The sequence below is a fragment of the Copidosoma floridanum genome, unplaced genomic scaffold (assembly GCF_036245765.1).
Source record: "Copidosoma floridanum isolate Cflo_tuat_1 unplaced genomic scaffold, Cflo_Japanese_pri ptg000006l, whole genome shotgun sequence".
Taxonomy (NCBI): Eukaryota; Metazoa; Arthropoda; class Insecta; order Hymenoptera; family Encyrtidae; genus Copidosoma; species Copidosoma floridanum.
In genome coordinates, this window is record NW_028321883.1 from 17122915 (window position 1) to 17147922 (window position 25008).

At 31.1% G+C, this 25008-nt stretch overlaps 1 long non-coding RNA gene across 1 annotated transcript in view; it reads right to left on the reverse strand.

The window, feature by feature from the left end:
- LOC149375559 (uncharacterized) overlaps window positions 1-25008 on the reverse strand; it is a 163514-nt gene that overhangs the window by 95144 nt on the left and 43362 nt on the right. The window contains exon 2 of the long non-coding RNA XR_016293680.1: window positions 12033-12115. This is a non-coding gene — a long non-coding RNA (uncharacterized LOC149375559). The remainder of the gene's footprint in view (window positions 1-12032; window positions 12116-25008) is intronic.

Sequence of the window (25008 nt, forward strand, 5' to 3'; positions counted from 1 at the left end):
CTTGGGAGCTTCGCTCTGTTACGTTGTTGGTTCTCTAATTGTTCTGAAAAAAGCCAGTTTTTTTTTCCTCTCACGCGAAGCGTATCACTGTAATGATGGTGTACCGCTTTTGTGCTTTTTTCTTTTTCTTTTCGTGCACGCATATCTCGTTTGTAGTTGTTAAGAATATTTTGCAAGCACGAGAGCTACAAATAAAAAGCTTTCTTGTAAATTAGAAGCTTGATCGATTGCTTCTGTTGACTATTTGTAGCTTTGTAATTTTTTTTATCTGTATTTTTTTATATAAAATTAATCAAGAAAAAATTTTTTTTAGTATTTTTTTGTTGCAAATGTTTGTATTTTATTTTTTTAATATAAAATTATGTGACATATATATGCATGAATCACAAATATTTCTTAAAATTACAAATTAAAACTATACTTTATGTATAATTTTATTCAAATTGATGTCAACCGGATGACAATTTTTATCTAGATGTTTTTATTTATAAAGACAAATGCACCAAAAATTATTTGTATATTCTTTACAATAATTCAATGCAATAATTTTATTTTATTTTTAACAAGCAATCAAAAAACTTGCACGAATGACCTTTAATCACAAAACAATTAATATTTCAAAAAAGCTTGTTTTTGTTTTTTAACAGACGAGGAAATTCAATTGAACAGTAAATTTTTCTTCTTCTAATATTACAGCTCGAGATGTTTTTGCAAATACAGGAAGTTTCGAAGCGAGCATTGGAGTAACGAATTAATCATCGGCTCACTCTTTGGAAAAAATGTATAAAGCCGTACAATGTAACTCGTGATAAGTATAAAATTCATTAATCAAAATCCTAATAACAACACGGAAAATTTTTTTCATCTTACAGAAATTCATGCTTAACTCGTGTAATTAAAGTAATAAAAATGCAAACTCTGTACATCTACACACCACATTCTTATCATGCAATCGAATAATTTTAACAAAGCAAAGGAAATGATTAGTTCTGTTTTTGTTGTGTCCAAGTAATGATGGTACCTTTAGCAAGAGAAAATATATTATACTCATTGTTGCTTTGTTTTTTGACAGAACTATACTTTGAGTTGTGCCTAGTATTAATTAATAAAAAAAAGGTATTATTTGGTCATTGTACACTTGATCGAATCGTTACTCCAAAATAAATACGTGGCTTAAAAATGGGGCAAGTTCTTATACTGAAATAATGCTAAATATATTCTGATGACCACCTGGTTGTCATTATATTGTAGTAGTAATTTGAGGTAAGATAGTTTTTTTCTAAAAAATAAGGATGATTTCATGGAAATGATGATCTTGTTTACAATATCAATACGCCTAAACTTATATCTATAGGTTGGATTAAATAAATTAACACAAAATTTGTTTATTCTCGTCATATTGAACCTGTAATATTTAAATTAAAATATTTAACGGTGTAATAATCTTCATATGCACAAGTTTAATTAAACAAAATAAAAAATATTGAAATGATAATTCTGCACAAAAACACAGCTTTGAAATGGTTACGAGATCAACATTAAAAAAAAAAATAAAACAAAAGCAAAGAAAAAAACCAGGGGACAAAAAACCTTACGAGCCTTGTAAACGCGATTCAAGTAAATTTTTACGTGCAAGCACCAGCTAAGCGGCGTTATCTTACTCCCGCGCGTGTACACGCGGCTTCCCCGAAAGGAAAAAAAAAAAAAAAAGAGAGAGAAGAGTGCCGTCGTAAAGCAACCGAGCTAAAACCGAAGAAGAAACGAAATGCAGCGAAACGGAAATATGTAAGAAAAGAAGCAGCAGCTGCAGTAACGAGTAGACGCCTCACCGTCTTTGGTTCATATTGTACATACACGTAAACGCGTGTACTTTTGTACGCGCACTTTTTTAATGGCGTTTCGAAAAATGCGTTTGCGCTAATCGTAAAGAATCCCTTCTCTCTCTCTTTCTTACCATAGCCAAGTGTGTGCAAGTCGTGTGATTCTCCGGGAAGATGACTTCGATAAAAGTATGCGCAAAGTCTCGACTGAGGGAGGGAAGAGCGATGCTAATTGCCCCCGCAGCCTTGTTAAGGGAGCCTTCTCTTCGCGTCTGATTATTATCGGACGAGATATTTATTATTAGGGTGATTGTTTTCTTTCGTTTAGTTTTTTTTTTTTTTTTTTTTTACCCCCCTTGTACAGTCGTCGGAGTTGTCTTGCTGTTGCAAGTTTTTTTCCTATACACATACTGTGTACTTACAGCTGGTACCCCTTTTCTCTGATTTGTTTTAATTGCGATTACGCTATTACCGAGCGCGAGAATCGAGTGCGTTTGTTGTACTCTTCTTGTTCCCATCCTTCCTTTTTTTTGTGCAATTGCAGAAAAATGGTATGGCTTTGGAAGTTAAATGCTGTTTTTTCGCAGGTAGAGTACTATTTAACTTAGACGTTTGCCGGCCTATAAGATGTTTCTGTTGGTTTTGTGATTACATAGAGAAGTTTTTTTTTTTTAATTTAATGAGGGTACTTTATGGGACGAAAAAGTGTGTTGATGTTATTTTGAATCTTTATTGCAAATTGGCATGTGCAAATGCGCTATTAAGATGCTTTTCAATAGATAAACGTAATACTATACGAATTTCTTGTAAATTTTAACTGTGATTATAATCATTATTAAATAAGATCCCAATGCACTGGAGTGGATGGCAGATTTCACAGATTTCGTTTTAAAATGATTTTAAAACATTGTTTTATGATTCATAGTTTTTTTTTCTAATACAACAATGATTTATGACTTTAGTAAAGTTTTTCATTAAACCAGAAGAGTAAAAAAATTAGTGGCGTAATGTTTAAGGTAAATTGAGTATTGGGATATTACAAAACTGAAAATTTGGGACATGCGTACATTTTTAATGCATTTTAAAAAACAAAGATACGTTGCTGTTAAAAATTTTGAGAAAAAATAATCATTTTCAAAGTCCTCCATGATTTTACCATGAACGAATAACAGTTTTTATGTCAGAACCTTAAATGTTTGGGTACCGCAAAAATTATCTTATAAAGTTATCATGTAAGAGACTACTTTTAGTTAAGTATTAAATGTTATGTAAAATTAGTAGTTCATGGAGATAGCTGCGACTCGCTTGTACTAATAGGATACCAATAGAAGCCGCAACTTGCACTATCACTACAAAATAAATGATTCTTAAGTAGGAACGTTTTATTCGTGGATCTAAGATAAAACTTTTCTATCACTGAATATATCTATCATCTTATTACTCTGCTTTATTAGTATGACTAAATTTAAAGGGCGTCAAGTAAATCATAATGATTTGAGAACCAATGGTCATTTCCTAAATTTTTTTCTTCAATCCTTCAAATATTGATTTTATGTTCGCCAGAACTCATTAAAATGAATCCATTTGAAAGCCGAGATTTAAAATACAAAATAGCTTTTTTCTATTTTAAGCGTGAAACTGTATTGATAATGTTTTTTAAGCACTTTCCATTTACATTGGAACAAGCGAGATGTATTAAGTAAATTTTTTAAATTTGAAATTTTGGACTTTAATACAAAATAGACATGTTGATACCGCAAGCTGTAATGCAAATTATGATTTTAATTTACATAATGATGATTTATTTGTTTTAGTATATTTTTTATTTGGCTTTAGTAAATATAAATGACTTTTGTGCTACAGTAATTTTGCGGCTCTAATTCATACGAAAAGGTTTTTTGATTCATTTTTTTATTATATAAAAACATTTTTTGGATTCCTTACTAATTTAATATTTAAAAATAAAAATATTTATATCTGCAAGTTAAGAACTGAATAGGGCTTGATTTCTTAAATTAAAAAAAATTATTTTTTCTATCATAACAGGTAAATAAAAACATACAAAATAATCAACGTAATTTGTAATTTAAAAATTTTATCGTAAATTGCTTTTAACATTTCCGAATTCGATATATTAGACCACATTCATATGAATGTAACATAATATACTTTCAATAAATTATAAAATTTTTACTGTACTTTGTAAAAAAAATTTTCAACCATTTATAGCACCTCTGATTTGTCAACTAACAAAAATTCAATTAAATATTATTTTTAATAGGTTGAATTTTTAGACGAAAACCATACAAGATGACAATGAACCTAATTTTTTAAATTACTTATTTAAAATGCAATAATTAATTAATTTTGCTTATCGCATTAAAAATATTTTAACGTAAATTAATTTGCGTGAAATATGTGCAAATGTGACATAATTAAAAAAAAAATTTAATAATTAACGTAACTTTAAAAACAATCTTTTGAAAAGGAAGCACAATCTCTAAAAATCAGGATAAAAATTGGATGATGATGAAAAAGTTTAAATTATCGTAAAAATAAACAATTAATGTGATTCAAAGGAAAATTCACACTGCTAATACTATATATATCCACCAGAGCACATGCATATTCCTCAACGGATTTCTCGTTGATTAAATTCGTCAGCCTCGACGACAGACCTTTTATGAGAGGAAAGGGGATGGCCGAGGGCAGGATTAAGAGAGTCAAAGTTCATCTTTCCATATTTATTAATAACTGCGCGACAAGAGAGAAAGAGACACTGGTATAATCAGACGCGCTTTTTTCTCGCGTGACGTAAAATTAAATAAATTAAAAAAAAGAGGACGTAGCGTTCGATCGGCCGAAGGGAAGGGGGAATGAAGAAGCCAAGTAAAAAGGAGACGAGGAGAATGAGAGAGAAAGATCAAATTGAGGATGACAGAGAGACACCCCCGTTTGAAGGAGAGGAAGAGAGGAGCACGTCAACGGAAGGATAAATATGAAGAGAAAAAGGAAGAGGTTACAAAGAGCCCGGCAGCCAATTAATTAATTTCGATTATCAAGAACTTGCACACACCTAGCTTCCACGCCAGAAAATTTTACGTGCAGAGCTGCGAATCTTCTCTTCTTCTCCCTCACCTCTTTCTCGTTTATATATCTCATTACACGCGTCGGTGCACAAATATCCCTGTCCGATGCTATAATACGGTTCCATGGTAAAAAATTAAAAATCATGCGGTAAGAAGAAATCGATATCCTCCACCTTGTCATTTATGAACCTCCTTGAGTGGTGCGGTTTGTTATTATTATTGTTGTTGTTGTTGTTGTTATATTATTATTATTATCATTATTGTTAATATTATTATTATTATTCTTATTTTTATCATTATTATTAATATTATAATGCTGTGTGTATTTTTTGGGAGTCTATATATAAGCTGTACAAGCCGTATTATTCTAATGTGTAATCTGGATTAGGAAGGAAGAAAAATCAGCATTGTTTTCGTTTGGTCCGATTCTTGGTTGCAGTAATTATAACTTTCATTTTCGATTAGTTTTTGGAAAACTTTTTATTCTTAGGATCTTTTTTAGTTCATTAAACGATGTAGCTTAAGTTTTACAGCGTATGCATTGTATTTATCATGTTTACAATTAAATATTTGGTTATTCTAAATAAACGAGACAAAAGTGTATTATCTCTTAAATAAATGACCTATACAATATTAGAGAATGGAACAGTAATTTTTTTAATGCACATCGGTAAATTCTACAGTAATAATTAAGTATTTTTACTGCTGTTGACTTGATTTTTTTATTTTAATCATAATTATTGATTTTTGTCATAACCATAGGAAGAAAACAAATTAATTTGTCAATCTTTAAATCAACATTTTTACGTTTTTGCATGGTCTTATATACTGTGTAAGACCGAGATTATTTCATAATAATTTTCTATGCAATGTCAAAAAAAAATGAAAAGTAAGTTTTGATTCATTAAATTCATATCTGTACTTATATACACTTTTTTTATCAAACAAATTTAACTACAAATTAAACTTCAATATAACAGATATAGAAAAAATTGAATTCCACATAAAGAATTATAAAAATTAATAAATCACGAATTATAAAAATTACTATCGTACCGTTGTACTTAAATTTGTATTTTACACTGCGCAATGCGCATGTACACTCTCTTCAAACCCGACTTTGTTGTGGCTTTTTCGAGTGATATTAAGTAATCCAACCTATCTGCTCTCGATGAACTCTAATCGAGGTCCTCACTTTTTTTACGATCTTTTTGTTCAGCGTTTGACGTTGATAATTAATCTAATTTATATCGTTTTACCAGGCGAGAATTTTCTTAAGTTTTTTGTAGAGCTTGTATTCTGCGTTTATGAAAGTCTCTTTTTTTCCACTTTTTACATTGACAAAAAATTTTAATCAAATAGACGATTAATATTAATAACGACAGTTTTTTAATTAAACGGCTTTTTGTCGGTCGCTAATGAAATTTTCTCCCCGAGATTGACGTTAATTGTAGTTCGCGGTATTTCTAAAGAAAATAACATAATAAAATGACATAAGAATCCATTAACAAAGATGTGGTAAATAAGTACAGCTGCTCGAACTCTTTATTTGAAATTACTTTGCTTATTTTATTGAACACTATTTTGATTATTATTTTTCTACAGAATATAGTAATGATTTTGATACGAAATAGCCTCTAGTTGTATTTACGATAAATAAGTTCAAAATTTCTTTTTGTATTAAAAAGTTTAAGTATAGATGCTTTTTTTGCAACGTACAGTGAATAAATTGATGAAAAGTTGTATACATTATTGTCAATGTTTGAATTATTTTGACGTTGCAATTTTATATAGGTAATTAATGCACGTTTTATAATCTTCAATTAAATTTTTTTTTCAAGTATAAAGAAAAATAAATTTCTTTCCAATATACGTCTATTTATAAAATTTATGCACCATCAAATAACAATGACTGATATGATAAATACAAATAAATCGCGGACAAATCGAAAATAAGCAAGCAAGCAACTCTCCCAACCTACAGAATAGAGCTTTTGAAGAAAAGAAGGAATGTAAAAACCAGTTCGCTGGCTTAAACGAATTTCTCAAGCGTCGGGATCTTATTTTGTTCCGCTTTTAGCGCTACTTTTCTCTCCTATAATCGAGTGCAAAAATAAAACGGAAAGCGGAGCAAAGTTGAGAAAAGAGTAATACGAGAAAAAAAAAGAAAAAAAAATTGTGAAGTCTTAAAAGAAAAAAAGCGAAGAAGCGGAAACGAGGAGATATGGAAGTGGGGGGGAGCAAAAACGGTGGCGCCTACGTGTGGCTTGGTATTACGCTCGGCGATCCTTGACCCGTGATAGCTGACCACCATAAGAAATGAGGCTTATTCACGACTCTGCGTGTTTTTTTTTTTTTTCTTGCTCCGATATTATTGTGGCACTTGAGCTGCTACTCGATACAACCTCGAGTCTCTTCATCACGGTGTAGGTGTACGTTTAGATGCTTACTAGAAAATCGATTTGAAACCTTGTTTCAGTCTTAAGAGAGGTTTTAAAAAATTCATCCCTGAGTTGTAGCTAGAGCGCATTCTCGTCGTGGGCTTAGGGCTTGAATGATGTAAGAAGTTTTAAATTTTTTATTGTGCGAAAAAATTGACCAAGTGTTTATTTGGAACAATTGTTGTTCGCGTTAACCTGGTGACACAGTGATCTGAAAATCATTCTGTAATTCTTTTTTCCATGTCTGTGTAAAGTGTTTGACTCGAGTACAAAAAATAGACTAGATAAATAAGTTGTTTAATTGTATTTCAATTTTATTAATTTAAATTTTTTAGTTCATACATTTATTTTTTGTTTACTTTTTGATTAATTATGTATTATACAAGAATTTTTACCAGTTCTACTTGATATTATTTTATAAATAAATAACTGTATAATTTATACTGTAAGTCAAAAGTAAACAAAGTTGTTTCCACAAAAAAAATCAATCATATTGTACTGTTAATTTATTATTTCAAATATTTTTATTCATATGATTACTATTTTATTAAAAAATTAATTCATTGTATTAAGGATTTTTACACTTTTTGTTTATTTAAATTTTCTATACACGGATGTATAAATATTTGATAGTTATTGTTGGTCAATAAAAAAATAAATAAAATTTTTTATACGACAAACTGTTTGAATGTTGAAAGAAAATATTTCAAAAGTGACAAAAAAGAGCAGTGCGCACAAATATGTTGTCGAGTTGACTTTTGGTACAGCAGATGTGAAAGTAATGTATACTGTAACAATAAAATAATAAATACACAATTTCATAAATCTGGTCGAGTACAGGGAAACGTAAAAATAATCACCGAATTCCCCTTATATTCCAGAATTATTCACAAATAACGAATACGCATTGCTGCACTAAATTAATTGTTTTCTTCCATCTCAGCACTCTCATCAGCCCAAAATCGTTTTTTCTGATTGTTTGTCTCTTTTCACGTGAGGCATATATTTCGAAAACCAGCTCTTTTTTTCATTATTTTCATTCGTAGGGTTACACGGTGATATTAATTGATTGTTTTTTTGCTCTTATTTTTTTTTTCTTACACAGTGAAATACATTACGCAGTTTTAAAAAATGCTATTCAAAAAGCGCTTGCACATGCCTGTGTACTCGCTTCCATCAAGCTAATTGCTTGCAATAAAAATTTATAAAAACATCAAGTCTCATGTGCTACAGATTGAAATATTTGTATTTTGATGTGCTTCTTTTTTATTATTTTCAAGGGATTATTTTTATCACCAATTTACATTGATATTTTCACAAGTTTTACAATTGTATGAAGTTCAAAATAAAAACAAACCTTCATTCTAAAGTATAAAAATTTCTGACAAAAAAAATACATGAAAAAGTGTTTGTCTAAGTACTACTCTATAAAAACCTTATGTTATAATGATTATCTTCATTGAAGTAAATGTATAATAAAATTTTCTTTGTTACCTGTACAATATAAATTGGAAGGCTTTAGCACTTTAGCTATCAGAAATTATTTATTTTCGTTCTACGAAATTACTTTATGGATCGAATATTCATGATGAAACACTATAGACTGTATTAACGTGATGGATAATACATCGATTGTAAAACATTAACTAGTCTTATAATAGTGCAATTCACAAAATTTAATAAGATTTTTTTTTTCTTCTTTTTTTTTGTAGTTTGTAACATATGAATTAAAATTTTATCATAATGCATGATGTAGAAGTATATGCATGAACATAAAATGGTCATGAATGCGACAATTTTCATGACAAGTAAATGTTACAACTAAAAACTAAATTACAAATATAAAATAATGATTTTGTATTTACATTTCGTATTATTTAATGTTAAATTGATAATCAAATAAATTTTAATATTTGAATCTGTTCGTAAGTATAGTATGCATAGCAGAAATAAAAACGAAAGTTCACTGTCATGAGTAAAATTTTATGTGCATTAATGTATCATTTAAAATATTGTTTCAATTTATGTGCCATGTAAAACATCAACAGTTTTGTTCACAGTCTACATCACTCAAGAAATGCACGTCAAAAGAAACGAGACAATCTTGACGTGAAATCACGCATCTAATTAATATATTATGTGAATTATGTGTAGTTTTATCTGGCCCCTACTTCGTTATTTCTACTGTATGGACTGCAAACGCAGTTATAATACGTGTACTGCCTCGTTTTAATTCTGTTGGTTGTGTGGAAAAATAAAAAAGGTTATTTAAGTTATTTTTACACCTATAAATTTATTTTTCATGTCACAAAAACTGTCATTAACGGTTCAATCTTAAGTGAATTAAATTCTAACAACTTTAACAAAGTACAATAAATAAACAATCTCTTACGTAAAATTAGTTAAAATCACAAAATTAATACATCTTCGTAGAATGAATTACGTAAAAATTATAAAATTCATATAAATTCTGTAAAGTTTTTAAAATTTAAATATAATTTTTGTAAATTTACAATTATCTGTAATTAAAAACAACGTCCAATTGTGGTACTGTTTTTGTTTTAGTTTTTTAATAACTACAAAAATATGACCGTACCACCATTATATATGAATAGTTATTAAAATTATCTTGTTTAAATTTTTGTCTGAACTAATTCAAAATACCTCAAAACACCTCTAGCACCTTAAAAAAATGACGATTCTCCAAGGTGAATGAGTACTTGGTATCATCCTACTTTTTTCAGTTAGTTAAAAAAACGAATTTTCCATTTTTTTTTCTTGAAAAATTCTCAAAAAAAAGAATGACGAACGTCACACGCCTCTGCACGACACAAAACTTTTACTCTTCCATATCCTTGATGTACATACATACATCACCAAGTATGACGTACGAAAATTTAATTACTTTGGCAAGACGTATCGATTCGACGAGCGATTGTGCACGAGACGTGGAAACATGCACATCAACAGCAACTTTTCTGTTTCGAAAATAAATGCCTTCGCCGTAACTGTACTTATAGTATATATAGGTCTCGATAAAACACGGGTTTAGATGCAACAGACGCAGAGCCTCCGTAATGAATAGCGGCGGCAAAAAAAAAGACACTCGGATCGATGGTCCCTTACTTATATATACTGTAACTACTAACTCTTGTTCTCCTTTTCCTGTACCTCCTTCATTACACTACGCGCAGAGTTTATCCACGTAGGTATACTTTGTACTCGTGCGATTCTTAGTTTTCTGCGCCCATACCTACATATCTTATACTCTCGTACAATACACTAAGTATGTTCGTGTGCGAATAAGAAATGAGCCGCTTTCATACGTGCCCTTGTATTCCCTTCTTTTTTTGCTACGTCCAAGAGCCGCTGAACTCTCAAGAAAACTATAGGCTCGCTCGGTACACGATAGATCGATCATATATACGCGGAGAAACGTCGTTGTCCGGTTTTCCGCTCATATCGTCTTTTTTTTTCTTCTTTCTATGCCTACTCGCTCTTTTTTTATTAGATAGCGAATTTCGTGATGCAAGAGCCGGTTCCGTGCGTCATTCCGTGCATTTTTTGCCGGTATAGAAAACGATGGCTTCTTATTCCAGGATCTGACTTTTTGCATTGTATTGGAACAGAGACAAGTGCCTGGTCAAAGAGTTTGCAATCCTTTTCTTTTGTTATTTTTTCACACGTCAAAATTTAATGAATAATTCCGTTCCGTTCCCGACTTGCGGTGGTCAAATGAAATGCGGATTTTTTCAACACCTAGCAGCCTTAGTTAGAGTACGTATTTTTTGTATTTAAAAAAACGTATTTTATGTTTTTAAACAAATATTGTTTTAAATTTAAAAAATACAGGCTATTTTTAAGGGAACGTTTAATCCAATCTATTCTACAATACTTACATTTTCGTGTACCTGATTTTTTTCTCACAGTGCACAAGCAAAAATACTTTGGCAAGTGTTTGACTTCTATAGTACTTGATAAATTAATTGTTACTGACGTTAGGAAGAAAATTTTAAGTTACGTGTTAACAAAACGAAAAAAATGTAAGTGCAAAATTTTTCAGAGAAAAACGTTAATTTATCGGTAGCAAGAAGCCTTGAATTTATTCGCTCGATAAAATAGTTTGAACGCAAAATTGCAGCAATACTCCGGAAAAACAACAAATTTCTATGATTAAAAAAAGATTTTAGTAAATAGGTGGGTGAAACTTTACTATGCGGATCTCATATTAGGCCTAGGACTAGGAAAGTTCGTCATGATAAATTTAGAAGTGGATGAAAGTTGAAAGCAAGTAGACACATCGCTACATTGTATAGCTAATATCGATTGGCTCGTACTACTTGAAAAAATGTGATAAAGTGGTAGTCATTTTAGCTATATGGAATTGCTTAATTTTTTGTGTCGTTCATGTAAATTGTGATACAACTCAGGTACTAAAAATGAATTTTGACAAAATTCACGCATTTAGATGCTTGAAAGATAAATAGCAAGAAAGTTCATTAGATGTAATATACATCTTACGATTTTATTACTAGAATTATTTATGAAACGTTGAAATTAAATCTTATCAAAATGGGTATACATAAAAAAATGGGCAAAAACTAAAAATTTGTAACTATAGAGTAAATTAATAATCATAGCTTAAGAAGAGTTTAAAAGATAAAAATTGTATGGGTTCTAACTTTATTTTTGCAGGACTTTTATCGCCAATTAAGTCCGTCCCGTGGAAGAAAAACTTCATCCCTCCAAAGTCCATGAACGAAATCTGCAATGAGAAAAAGGTAATCTATATATTTCAGTGTTTATTTAATTTTCAAGGAACAATTTCTCATTTTAAACTATATTAAGTAGAAAATTTTCATGTACACTTGCAAAAGAATAAATTAACATGATTGTGAGAATACGTCATCAGATTACGATAGAGAATTGCAATAATATGTAACGTAAATTGTCAAAAGACAATCGAAGCAAAAAAGTACATAAATAGGAAATAAACTTCGTAGGTTGAAATAAAATTTTTTTTAATTTTGTTAAGTCGCTAATTTTTTAAAACCATAAGCAATTAATATTTAATTTATAAATTATTTTTTCAGTTTTAGTTATTATTATATAATAATAACTAATTATAAGATGTGTGATTTATTAGCTAATTTTGGTTTTTTACAGCTTAAAATAATATCCTTAAGTAGATTGTACATCCACTTTATTTAATTTAATTATTATACTGTACATATACATGTATTTATATATGTATATAATATTTTATAAATTTATTAGATATCTAGATTTTATTTTGTCTTTTGAGTCACATAAATTTAAGTTTACATTTTATTTCTCTGTATGTCAGCTGGTCGATTAACTGTTGAAATTAACGGGGTAAGGGTACTTTAAATACACTTTGTTTCATTGTGCGTTGCCGAGATGTTCTAACAAACTCTTTGGGCTGTAATTTTTTCAAGCGCAAACATGACTAACGGCGCTATGAGCGATTTTCTTTCGTTTTTGTATGTGGTAAAAGAAAAGGGGAACATGGTAGTGATTCGAGCCATTACAGATCAAGAAAGAACGAATAAAATTAATACACTTTGGAGTATGGAGATTCATAGTTTGTCAATTAGATGTTACTTGGTTTTAGTGACTATGACCTTTTACGAAAAAATTCGAAGGTTTGACTTAGTTAAGAGAAAAAAAATTAAATTGTAGTTTTCTATTATGTTCAACAATTTTTTTTCCCTGAAATGATAAAATTATATTATGATGTTACTAAAACTATCTGTATAATTATTTTCTAGCCCAAAATAAAAATAAAAAATAAAAAAAGTCGATTTTTCTAAATGATTTTCTTATTGGAATCTTTAAGAGCTGATTCCATGTCACGCAGTGTTTTGTATTTTTTTTTGGCCTGGAAAAAATTATGTGCATAGTTTTAGTAGTAGGCACCAAAGTTTCATCACTTGGAAATCGATAAAAATATTTTTGACAAGGTAAAAAAAATCACATATTTAAATGATTTGAAAATTAAAGCGTGCCAACCCCCCCAAATTTTCAATTTTCATTTAACATGCGAATTACAGTTTTTTTTTTTTTCTTTTTAAAATCAAACTTATGAATTTATCCGGTGAAAATGAGCCTAAGCCAATCATCAAGTCACGAATAATAGGCTTCGGTCACGTGACATTGTTCTTTTTAAGAAAGGAAATTAACATCCAAACACGCAAGTAAAAGGCAACTGACGAACAAATAAAAATCTAAAATCCCACACATTCCCTTAACACACGTGCATGTATCGTGGAAAAATAAAGGAAGGCTCTCTCTCTCCCTCTGCGATCAGATCTCCATTTTACAACGACAATCCAAAGGCAACAAGTGCTCCCGCAAAAGACAAAAGAAATTAAAAAGTCAATGCACCCAGAAGACGATGAAAAAAACGAGAGCAAGAAAACGAGCCCAAGTGTACGAAACGAGCGCGCATAGTAGGCCGCGGCTCTCTCGCGCATCACCCTTTTATTAATACGCAGTGGCTAAAAGATAAACAAGCCAGACGTAACAAATACACACACACGCGCACGCTCGCGAATGATGTTGTACATGGAAGAAAACGAGGAACGAGCAGGGGAGGGAGACAAGAATCACCGGCACTTCCGGCCCTCGTCATTGTTCTTCCCGTGTGCGTGCATTTACATCGGGAGGAGCGGGTTTCTTAGGCATAACGCGTGGTGCGGAGGAAGCGCTGCTCTTTGCTCAAACAGTGCATGTGTGCGAGTATACACATGTCGGCGAAGGGGTGGGGAGGTTCGCTAGAGCTGGTATTTCTTTTTTTGCGCGTCGTAGACTGACAGACAGCAGAGGAGCGATGAGAAAAATACGAACGATTAATGCGGCGGTTGTTTCAACCAGAAGCAAAAATTGTATCATTAGGCACATTCAGGGAGTGAGGTCTCGAGCAACAGGGAAGGGATTGATTTCCCGTCGAAGCCAGTACTGTGCGGCGGTGATGTGAGAACTCTGCCTGCGGCGTGTGTTTTCATTATTACTATTTTCTTGTGGCATAAGTATATACTTATCCATGTGGGTTGTTGGCGGAGCTTGTGTTTTTTTTTTTTTTTTTTTTTTTTTTTACAACGAATGAGGAGGTTTTTTTCGATTGGAATCTGATGTGTAGGTATAGGGGGGGCGATGATTCCTATCTCGAACGACGTGTGATCGATACGCGGTGTCTTTTGTTTTTTATTTTTATTTTTCTTTTATCAATGAAAGAACAATTAACTTTTCGGGACGCGAGTCATTCGGTAATCTTTGATAAGATATGAGTAGGTGAAACGGGTTTTCGAGGATTTGGAGGTACACATTTTTTTTTTTTTTTTTTTTTTTGAGCACGTTTTCTGTGTAGAAATAGATTGTAAAGTTTTTATAGAAGATTTTATATGACTCTATCTATGTAAAGAAATTTATACAAATTTAACGAAAACTTATAAACTATTCAAAGAAATGACAAAACTAAAATTTTATGAAACATTTTTTCATAAGATTTTAGAGTGTTTTCTTTAATAGAATAAAAAAATTAAAATTAAAATTAAAAAAAATAAAAAAAATAACAAAGTTGAACAATTTTATTAGTATTGTTACGTAAGTAATGGTGGCTATGTAAAATTTTTATAAAACTTGGAATTGTTTGTAGAATGATTATCCTGCATCATTTATATAAAGTACTTTTCATAAAAACTATACTTCTTTATGCATTAAAAAAAAAGTTATTTTTTGATTCACAGAAATTTGTGGTTAGTGATCAAAAGAATATTTTTACAAAATCACAAACGATAACATATTTATTAGAAACGTCAATTTTAGTTTTTTACCATCGCGAAAAGCGTAAATTTTTTAAGTCCACGTCAAGGCTTTTACTTACTAGACCCACGCGTCTGAAAATAATTCGCACAATAATCCAATTTCTCCAATAACGAGTGTATTTCCTGTTCATTCGGCGAACTGCTGCACGGAAAAGAGGAAAAAACTTCTCCTACCCCTCCACTGTCGTTGTAGGTACGGTATATCCTCCTCGATATCCTCGTGTACGTGTGTGCAGGTAGGTTTATTGGATTTCTTTAGCATCGCCGTAAAGTTTCAAAGTTGCATCGAAAAATAAGAAATTTATTTAATTTCCAATAAAAGTGAGGAGAAAAAAATCACCCGAAACATATCGGCGCTTTGATCGGATCCGGTTGGCGCAAAAAATTTGGAATCTGGGATACGTGCCCCCCACCCCCTACCCCCCGTGTATAGAAAGTAGAGGAGTCTATCGCTTATAGAGCGGTGAAACTTTCTTTTATCTGAAATTACTTGATGCTATTATTAAAACTGACGGAGCGTCCATAAAATTAAAATGCGAAAAACGGGATATTCCTTCAACATTTTTTTTTTCGTTCATGCACGAGAAGGAGAGATGCCAGCAAATTTGTTATTAAATTTTATGCGCCCAACGGGGATTGCCTTGGAGTTGCGCCCACTGTTGATGTACGGATTAAAGAGAATCGACGATTTTCAATTTACTCGATGCTAGGACCTTATTTCGACCCCTTAGTTATTTTTTTTTGTTTTTGTTTTGTTTTGTTTTGTTTTTTTTTTCCACTTTCCGTTACCTTCAGATTGCAGATGTCTTACTCGCTGATGGGTAGCTTGCAATTGAATACACAAATAAAACATCGTTAGTACTGAAAAAATTTGAGAATTAAAAATTCGACCATCAGTAATAAAAATTTACTTAAACATTTTTCATCCGTTTTTTTGTCAAATTTTATAATATTTCGGTGGTAGGTGACTCAGCAGAAATTTTTACAATCATACAGTATATATTTGGCTAATGTGGAGGTTGTGTCTAATTATATCAAATCGTCACATTTTGGTTCAATTGATTTATACATTTTAATAACCTTCGGAGCCAGATTATTTTATTTTAATTCAAAATTTTTTTATTACTACTTGAAAAACAGTATTAAGGAATTATTTTTTTTAGCCATAGGCAGTACAAGATATTTTTAGATAATGACGCGTACAATAAAGTATCTAAACTATAATTTAAATCCTTTTTCTATACATTCTTCTAAATTTTTTTTCTCGAAGAAAATATAATATATTAGTTTATTAGAAAAAAATTTTGTTAATTCCTGCAATGGTAGTAATTGTTCAAAAAACATTTTTATACGCTGAAAGAAAATGTTTTTTTTTTGCCTATCAAATAAATTGCAATTAAAAATATTTTTAAAAGTCCCACTATGGTTAAGAAATAATTGTACTATTAACTAAGTGTATGGAAAAAAATATTTTCGTGAGCAAAAACGCTGTAAAATAAAATTTTGCTACAAACTAAGAGGCTGTATTTTTCCGTGAAAAACGGTGCTACCTGACAACGCTGGCATTCAAAATTGCGGAGACTCTTGGAAGTGAGTCGATAAAACTTGGAGCTCAAGTGGCTGGAAAAAGCTGCTTGCTCCGAAAAGTATGCCACGTAATGGATGCGGGCTCAATTTCGAAGAAGAAAAAAAAAAAGAAGACTGCCTTGCAAAGGGAAAAAAGGTCATCAGACGTATATACAATGACCGCGTGAGACGGGAGACATATTCTGACTAATCAATTGCCCGCGAGATTGGCAAAGTCGTCTTGTCTTCTACGTTCACATACAACTGCATGAAGAGAAGACTATTTTACCGCGGTAAAAATACAACGCAAAAAGTTTCGTCTTATTGATGCAGTTATTGCGGGTCTCCATTTCGTTTAATGTAATCAAGAGTCGTCAGGGTGAAATTTTTTTTTCCCTATATATAGTATTGTAAAATTGATATAGAGGCTAGAGAAGCGGGAAAAAAGTCAAATTCAATAAAAATATTGTACAGTGCGTCGAGGCTGGGACGCAATAGCAGGATATAATTTAATTAAATCGATCTCTGCGCTTAATGGCAATAATGAAATTTATTACGTCATTTTGTCTTGTGTGTTTGTGTTTGGGTGATATACCATATCCATGGAGTCAATTATTTGACTTTTTTATTATATACCATGTATTTGAAAGCACAGTCAAAATAATATAGTAATTTTATTCTGTTCAAATGACTTCAATCAGAATATCATCGCCATAACAGCTTTCATATCGAGCGAGATTGTACACTTTTATAGGGATTTAGACGATTGAATTGTGCTGTATTAAATTCTAAATTTTTTGAGATATTACATTAAATTTGTAAAAAAAATAAACTGGTACTCTTAAATTGCATATTTTGCTAGCAAATATATTGTTGAACAGACTTTAACAAAGTCATTTTTCATCAATTAAGTATGATTTTATTAAAAATTAATGCCCGACTATTTAAAATAATATTCGTAGTATTTAAAATTTTTTAGACAAACCTTGATTTCCATCAAAGGGTCTTATTTTTTTTTAAGATAGGAAATATAAATTAAAACAAGTATTGAAAGTGTTTTATTGACATTATTTTCAACTTATGAAGTTAAATAACTATTCAGATTATAATTTTATTTGCACATATTTTAAACAACACAAAATTGTATTACGGGTTTTTTCCATACCACTACTAAGCTCAAGTAATATATACCCAACACTTAATCAAAATTTTATTCTCACACTATTAACTTGAAATTAAAAAAAAATTTTTTGGTTATTAAATACTAAATACAAAAGTTGACAAGAAAAGCTGAGGGGTAAGTGTACATCGCTAAGAGAGCGCAAGAAGTTTTTTGACCTTATTTTTTTCCAGGGGTTGCCGGAATCGAAAGTAGGTTAATTTAAAAGTGTAGCATGTCTTCCCTTTTAAAATTTTATAGCAAAATCGATTGCTTTGTATAACCAATGACATTTTTTCTTACCCTACTTCCTCGACCGTTCTTTAGTCTTGGGATTTTAAAAATGACCTAGTTTAATATTTTCAGAGGTAAAAACAAAAGTTTTTGAGTTTTAGTTGAGATCAATAGCGGATGGTAAAATCGATATTTTTGTTTCATACATGTCATTTTGGAGTCTTAGTGTATTGACCCATAACATTGACTTGCAAATAATTTTAATTTTTTAAACTGTTGGTTCAGAAATTTCTTCTATTCAAACACAAAAATAGTGAAATCGTATCAAAGAGTTTCAAACATTCCTGATGTGATGGAGGAAACTGCTCGATCGAGTTAAAAACTTAGCACTTCAAGAGTAATCGGAAGAATTTCAACGAGTATTTTCACATCGACGTACGAAAAGGTATAGAAAGGGTAGAAAAGATTGCCGGACGATAGCATATGCAATTCGTAAAGGTCACACTCGTGCGAAAACCACCAACTTGGAGCACTTATTGCAGACTTTAATCGAAATTTTTTAAATCACAATCAATAGAAATAAAATCCACAGCACACATCCAAGTGATAAAACGGATGGCTAATTAATTGAAAATCGTCCACCGGTACGCGCGAAAGAAACGTTATCGCACTTTTATGCGGAAAAAGAGTCAACGGCGGCTATCCCTAATCCGTAAGGAAAAAAAAAAGCTCCTCATCCGCATTGAAGAGATCACCCGTATCAGAATTACTGGCGCGCACAGCGGAACCCATCGCGTGGCACACGCACCTTCGAAAAGCGCGGCACTAATTCGGAAGAAGCGCCACGCGCGCTTAATTAGCATTCTCGGGTTACAATCGGAGCGCATCCCTCGCCCCCGGGAGCTGAGAAATGCCTCGGCGGAAATTTGCGGCCAGCCAGATGTGTGCGCTATCGTATACGGCGCTGTGCTTGGAATCCGGTGATATCTACCCCCCCTCCCCCCTGTAAATACCCTTGGTTTGCGGAGGATGGGAACGAAAATGAGAACTGCTTGGGAGTCTCGTACTCGGCGCGTGTGAGTTGGGAAAACGCGCTTTTTGAATCGACGCGCTGAGGGGATTCCGCGGGCCAATTTAGAGCTAAGCAGCGAACGGCTCTTTGAACTCCTGGGCTGGTCGTTTCTTCCCTCTCGTCGTTGTTGTCTTTCTCGTTTTCCCATACTTTACAAGTTATCGCCTGCCTTGTGTTTTTATTATCATTGCAAGCGCAATCAGGGTCTGTTCATGCGTTTTGCTCTCGTCGTTCGCTATTATTTGCGTAAGTTTTTTTTTTTGGACTGCTCGTGTGTGAAGTGCTTTTTTGTGCCTGTACAGAGAGTACACACGATTTCAGTATCGTGTGCAAAGTCTTTTTTGCACTGGCGAACCAAAGAAACTCTTTACTTATTGATACTTGGGCACTGATGCATGAAATGATATGTAAAGTTAAAATCTTCGCAGCTACTTCGCATATAAGTTGTCTTTTTTTGTCTCATGAATTAATGCTAAAATATGATAAAACATTAGTTCTCGTTTTTTCTTTTTATAAACATTATTACAAGGGACTGAGTACTCTCGGAGGTCGGAGTAAAAGTATGTGAAAGTCTTTTAAAGACTACAAAAGTTATTAAAAGCTTAGGTAAAATATTTCAACAGACTTTTAGATTTTCAGTAATCATTAAATAACTTTCGATATAACTTTTAATGCTACGAAAAGATTTTTGAAATTATCCAATAACTTTGAATGACTAGCGAATTCATTCAACGTAATGACTGCAGCACTCGTGGAAGTCTTTAAATGATTTTCAATGACTTTGAAATTTTTTTACGTTTTTTATAACTTTAGGTGACTTTTCTGTACTAACTGAAGATTTTTAATGATGTACATAGTAAAAGAAACCTATTGAAAGAAAAAAAATTGCTTCTTGATAAACGTACGCACAACACTTTGAAAGTTAGAGTCATCTAAAGACTTCAAAATCTCTTGTAATCGTATACCCATTATTTCATCATGTGTCAACTCAAAATATCCTAGCAAATTAAAAAAGACCCAAGAAAACTCACGGCCAAATCCAAAGCTTACATACAAATTTCTATGGCATATGTATACTCGCAGAGCATATAAATCGTATCATTACGTCAAGAGATGCACCAAAGAAATACAGTAACAAAGATAATATATAACCAAACGAAAAAGAAAAAGAGATAAGAAAAGGTCCCTCACGGCTCGACGGCTCGACTCGCGGCTCTTCCAATACGAAATAATCGCTCTAAGCTCGCCGAAGACTCGGAAACTTCCTCCTTTTCTGTTTCCAACATTCTCTCTATCTCATCAGCGCTTGTTTTTTTTTTTTTTTTTTTTTTTTTTCTCTATTCCCTCTCACATTCGCGTAATGCAAACACTACTGGTCAGGAACCTCACAGGCCACGGATATTATTATTATTCACGGTTCTCCTGTAATACTTATTCCACCACTTCTCCCTCTGATTTTCTTTATTTTTATGCGTTGGTATTAATAAATTCGCACGCGCGTTTCTGTACCTGGACGTGTACGAAAGAGAAAAACAACGGCGAGACCGGTCCTTGCGGTTTTTTCATGTATTTTTTGTTGTTGTTTATTCTCTTCCTCTCGTGTGAAGGAAACTTCGTTACTTTCCATATAAGTAAAGCACCTTTGTGAGAATCAAGCCCAAGCTGTGAAATAAGGCTTGGGTTTTTCCCGCGTCAGACGCCACTTTTATACACCGTAAGTGTACGAGTACGTGTGTTCATGTATCGTTTTTGCTGATTTTTTTCATTTTTCCTGTTTTTATGTGAGACTATCTTACTTGTCTTCCTTGTAAGTCGCTTTTGAATCTATTTGAAATTTAACACGCAAGCCAATAGTAGTACTCGGCAAAAAAATAATTACTCGCTTCCTTTTGACTTTTTTTTAATTTATATTTCATGCTGAGGTTTGTATGTGCAAAGTGGTAGTAAAAAATAGCCTTAAAAAATTATTATTTTTGTCTAACATACGTAGTCAATACATGACATAATAATTATATATTTGATAAAATAATAATGAATGTAGCTAATGCTTTAGAAAATAAAAATAGTTATTCTTATAAAAGTTTCCGATTATTCTATACTTATACACTATTGAATCTTCTCTGTACTCTAAGTTTTTTTAATATCATAATTAATACAATACTCTCATTTATTCAATATGTTAAAAATGCCAAATTTTATTAAATCCATTCAATAAATATTAATAAGGAAGTAATTTATCACCTACAACAAACATGAATCTGAGAAAACAATAACCCTATATTTATTACAATTGAATTTTATTCAACTTTAACAATACTTTTTCTAGAACATTTATCCAATCAAGTTTCGATTTATAATAAAGTTTTCTTACACAATTTTTTTTTTTTTAGTTAATATTTCAAAAAAACAAGTTGCATACAATAATAGATTGTTATGTTGAATTTTCAGTAATTTTTAAATAAATACTGTATCATTTTTTTTTGTTCTTCGTAAGTATTTAATATTTTGAAAATAAATGCAATAAGTATATCTATAATTAAAATAAGGCAACTCATTAACTTTAAATTATTATACATAAAGGATAATGTTATTAAATTCGACTCAAAAAATTTATTTTTATTTGGTACTTCTGAGTAAAAGCATTTATAAAATATACTTTGATGTAGTAAATTTTTTGACGTCATTAATAATGAAAACTTTCATGTAGTTTAATAAAAAAATGTAAATTAAGAACAATTAAAATATAATAAATTATGGAAACACATTTTAAAAATGTCAATATCGTATTAAATATTTAGATGCTTAATAATAACTGTTTGGTTAAATATAGTTAATAAAAATAAATTATTTATCATATGTTAACATTTTATAATAAACTGTAGATTTGAATGTAGTGGGCTCCAAAACTGATTTTTGATATATTGATCTATGAGATGGGAATATTTTTTATTCTTAAAATTTTTAAAAATTGTCATACAGTAAAATCAAACAAATTAAACAGTATTAAACAAATCTTTTTTTAATTAAAAATAGGTTTAACTTTATAATAATATAGAACCATATTTTTCAGGAGATAATTTTTATCGTGTGATTTTTGCGACGTAAGATTTAAGGATGAAATACAATGGGTACATACTTTATAGAATATTTTTAAAAGTAAAATTCTAAACTTTCTTAGAGTTAAAAAAATAGTACGCAATTAAGTACTATACTAAATTCATTATATTTCATTTTTATATCTATATTGCACGAAAATCATTCGTCATTTTAGAAAAACAGATAAATTATTACCAAAAAATACATTTTTCCTACTTTAAGCGTTGTTTTTCTGTATTTTGACGTTTACTGCGCTCTTAGTAGAAAAAAAAGTAGGGTTCACACTTGGTGCACATCCAATCGTTGTAAGAACAAGGGGTTCGTTACTGCACATATTTTCTTATCAAATACTTTTTATTTTTCTTATCAAATTATCCTACAGCTATATAAATACATCATACTACTTTTCGTCTCTTTAATTTTTTTTCGTTTGATTTGTAAGCCGTGGTATTGAGTTTTAAACAAAATAATTAATTGGTGTGAATAATCAAACTACGTTTTTCATCAAACAATCATTGAATAAAAATGAAATATGACCGATTAAAAATAAGTAAAAAGAAAAAAAAATAGTTATTATATACACCAGCAATCCCAAAGTCCAAATAGATCTTGCAAGCTCTCGTGAAATGGCTTGCCAAACAAAGTAAATACGAGGAAAGGAAAAAAAGGCAAGAGAGTGAGAGAGAAAGAAAGAGCACACAAAATTGCATTCGATGCCGTCGCTGTGGTATCGAGCTGCGAGTAAGCGCGTACACACGTAGAGGCTTCTTCTCTCTTTGGCTCTCTTTTCTGCAACAACAGCAGTAGTGTATTCACGAAAGCAGGAGAAAACGTCAGGAAAAAAGAAAAAAGAAATAGAAAAACACGGTGAACAGAACATGAGTATTATAGTGGTAGCAGTAGTAGTAATAGTAGTAGTAGTAGTTGCAGAGGAGGGAAAGAGGCACGGCACAAAAAAAACGCAAACAGGCGCTCGCGCAGACAAGAGCTTCTTTCTGTGTTGTATTGAAGTTGTCGTGTGGTATAGTCGTCCGGGCAATCACAAAATCAATTTTCATTATTCGTTTATAAATGTTTCTGTTGTGAGCCTTCGCTTTGTAAGTACGTCTTTTTTTTTTCTTTTTTTTTTTTTTTTTTTGTGACATCAGTCCAACTAACGAAGGGGTACAAGGGTAGGAGTAGTGGAGTAAAGTTGTTTTTACTTCGTCGTACTTTTCTCTTTCTATTTTTTTACACTTAAGCTGTCCGCATTATTTTCAGAGCCTGAATTTACTGTTAAAAGAGAAAGGAAGGAAGAGAAATATCTCGTATCGATGAGTTGGGTTTTTGAATTTTCGGAGTAAATAGTTTTATGTATCAAAACACATGTGCACGCATTGCTGGTTCGAGGAAATTTTGGATTTTTTGATTCAGCGCCAATGATGACGAGACCTGTTTGGTGCATTCGGCTTATCTTTCATTCGTACTTCTTTTTTTTTTTGGGGACTTTTTATCTCAAAGGTCAATGTATTGCTCGATATCTTGGTCATTCTGTAAATATTTCTGATAATTTTGTTGTTTCGACATTATTATTATTATTATTTTTTTTTTTTAAATCTTTTATTTTTCCTTTATTCCTGATGTATATAAAAATATTTACAGTTTTTGGAAACTACTTGCTTAGAATGAACGTATTGTTGTTATAAATAAATTTTTGAGATAAAAAATTTTATTACAGCTAATAAAAAACTTTTGGAAGTAAGAGTATCAAGTTATCCAAGAATTGAGGAAGTAAGTAAGAAACTTTGTTTTGTGGCTGTACATATTTTATCAAAAGGAAGGTGGTTTCAATGATTATCATAAAATGTTAACGTGATATTAAAATTATAGACAATATCAAATGATCGATTTTTAAAACATCCTTTCTATTTACAACGTCACGCATGAAATATCAATTTAGGCAAAATATCAATAGTAACTTACATGACATTGATAACTTTTTTACAAGTTTGTTTTAATTGACTAAATTTAACAACAAACATCATATTGGTTTTTTTTCTCTCTGCATTTTAATTTTTTTTACTGTTTTTTCTTTTTTTTTTTACTGTTTTAGTATTAAAATAATTGCTTACGCCAAGCAAAAGAATTAAATTTTTTTCAATTTTTCAAATTATTGCTTTTAAATGTTATAGCTTTAAATTTTTGTTAGTTTCAAAAATATTGGTAAAAAATGGTTCGTTTTTTAATTCTATAAATTTTTTGACGAAACCCAAACTATAAAAGTTGCGTGTAAAAAACTCTATTTTTCTAAAATTCTGCAATCTTCGCGCCAGTAAAATTTTTTCCTGATGAAAACTACCTTCGGCAAAGAGACAGATTAAAATATAATAACAAGGGCTATAATATTCTGACGTTTGCTGGTAAATACTTTGACAAAACGTATACTTATATACATCTATACACTATAACATTAATTATAGGATCAACTTAAAATCCCTTATATAATGTTTCAAATTCATTTTACGTCTAAAACAGGTGATAGATGAAACAGTTGTGTCTAAAATATCGAGGTAATAATTTTTTCTATTAAAATACGAACACGCTTAAGTGCAAGTACGCAAAAGGTAGAGCTCTAACGACTTTCTGTATTCGTAGTAAATACTTTTACTCAAAAGTAAAAACGAGAGCGAAAGCGATAGACATGA